Below are 2,493 nucleotides of genomic sequence, written 5' to 3'. Positions count from 1 at the left end.
GTGGCAGGCGCCTGTAATCCCAGCTACTGGGGAGGCTGAGGCAGGAGAATCGCTTGAACCTGGGAGGCAGAGGTAGCAGTGAGCCGAGATCACGTCACTGCACTCCAGCCTGAGTGACAGAGCAAGACTCCGTCTCGAAAAAAAAGAAAAAAAAGAATGGCTGCATATCTGTTTCCTGCACCACATACTGAGCTCCCTGAGAGCAGAATGTGTCCCTCCATCCATCCCTTTATCTCCGCACATAAATGGTTAATGAGAAAAGAAATCATGGGTTAGCTGTCTCTCCAAATGTTTAAGGTATTTTTCCAGCACAATTTTAGTCAATTCCAGTCAAACAATTTTCAAGTTTATACTCACATTTTACGTATCTATCTTTTTTTTTTTTTTTTGTAGAATTTCCTGTAAAACATTTCTGTAACTACTGGTTGTTAATAAAAACCACATTTCAGATCATAAGTTTTTTGGAATATGAATAACTTCTAAGGCTCCAAAGACAGAACTGTCATTTCAGAAACACCTCCTTTAGGAAGGAACATCATGATAAGCATCCCCAATTTACAAAGAGGCAAGTTAATAATCAGGGGTTTAGAAACAGGATGAAATGACAAGCTAAAGTCTTTGAGTCTTAGTTCCTCAGCTGTCAAGTGGGCATGGTGCCATTTCACAGGAATTGATACAAGGATTAGAAGAGATTAGGGCTGTGAAGTGCCTGACACACAGATAGTTCCTGAATCAAATGAGGGTAAATTGTAAGCACTCATCTGTCTCAAAAGCCTAATTGGCACATATATCAATATCTTCATGAGAAAAATGATTCCGACACCCAGGGGCTATCCAAAAGACATTCTCTATTTCTCTGTCTACCTACTCCCTTTCCACCCCTACAATTCTATACAAATTCCTCTTCCTCAGCTGGGCACGGTGGCTCACTCCTATAATCCCAGCACTTTGGAAGGCCGAGACAGGCAGATCACAAGGTCAGGAGATTGAGACCATCCTGGCTAACATGGTGAAACCCCATCTCTACTAAAAATAAAAAAAATTAGCCGGGCATGGTGGTGGGCGCCTGTAGTCCCAGCTACTTGGGAGGCTGAGGCAGGAGAATGATGTGAATCCGGGAGGCAGAGCTTGCAGTAAGCCGAGATGGGGCCACCACACTCCAGCCTGGGTGACAGAGTGAGATTGTCTCAAAAAAAAAAAAAAAAATTCCTCTTCCTCCATCCCATGGCCTGTAATTAGACCTCCAGCAGAGAGAAAGTTGGGGATGGGGGAGTATACAAAGAGGAGGGGTTACCAGGCATCAAAGGGGCATCCAGGAAAGAGAAGGACCCTTTCTATTGTTTCATGTGAGAGCTTGGGAGATAAAATCACACGTGGTCAAAATAATTGATAGCTTGACAGTTCTCAAATCTAGACAAAGAGTGGAGGATATATTTTCCCAGTGGTTGAGAAAAGGGAAAGGGAGTTTTGTGGCTGCTCCCAGTTCATTTGTAAAATCTACATCCCTCACTAATTGAGTCCAATATGGGTATTAGAATTTGAATGAACGGAAGATGCAACTTTTGATAATTGTGGAGATAATTAAAAATGTGTTATGAAGATAGATAAAAACCACAACAGTGCCCAGTATCTTTAAAGATAAAACATCTGCTTTTCCCATTATATGTTTCTGAAGAAATTATTTTCTCATCATTCTGGCTTATCTCATTTTCACTATTAATGAGATTACCATCACATAGCCTCTTGTATTTTTCATAATTCATCCAAAATTTCAACAATAAATAACCACAGTTGTCAAAGTAACAAATTCCTAGCCCTGAACAAAAAAATTTGATGACAAACACTTTTTAAAAAGAACTCTTAGACTTAAGTCTTCAGGCCTGTGTTAGGTGTCAATTACTCTGGACACAAGAATATCGACATCAGTGTGAAAAAATTTTGAAAATATTGTAGATCTGCAGAAATCTATTATGGAGTAAAATTTTTGAAAATCTACCATAAGACCAATTTAAGAATACTATTTTCTTTCTAATATGTCCATATTTTGAAGATCTCTAGAACATAAATGCTGAATGAAATGTATCTTCTCAAAATGTCTCAAATGATCATTTGATTTTAACGATTCAATTATTGATTCATATTAGTAACCTCTTTGAGAAATGAAATATACACAACTATTTTTTCACCTGCCATACAGTGGAATTTAGCAGGAGGAAGAAAGAATATTAAAAGGGCAGGGGTATAGGTCTGTGCCTACAGTTAAGCAGCTCTATGAATAAGAAAATAAGCTAGATCAGACTTGATATGAAAAAGGGTTAAGGGGAAAAGAAGATAATTTATCAATTACTTATCAATTGTGATAATCTATCAACACATTTATTGCTTTAATTACGAGACTTTGTTACTTCGATAGGCAAAATTATAATACACATTACACAATAATTACAACACTTCTCACAGTGTATGTAATTTCCACGTAATTTATAAGAACAT

General features: G+C 37.9%; 1 protein-coding gene across 1 annotated transcript in view; it reads right to left on the bottom strand.

Moving 5' to 3' along the window:
• Window positions 1-2,493, bottom strand: part of LOC105545763 (serine/threonine-protein kinase Nek5-like) — a 71,229-nt gene that overhangs the window by 28,713 nt on the left and 40,023 nt on the right. The window lies entirely within an intron of this gene.

Source organism: Mandrillus leucophaeus, unplaced genomic scaffold, assembly GCF_000951045.1.
Source record: "Mandrillus leucophaeus isolate KB7577 unplaced genomic scaffold, Mleu.le_1.0 Scaffold338, whole genome shotgun sequence".
In the NCBI taxonomy this organism is placed as follows: domain Eukaryota; kingdom Metazoa; phylum Chordata; class Mammalia; order Primates; family Cercopithecidae; genus Mandrillus; species Mandrillus leucophaeus.
The sequence above is the reverse complement of the archived record's forward strand: the minus strand, read 5'-3'. Positions and strand labels throughout refer to the sequence as shown.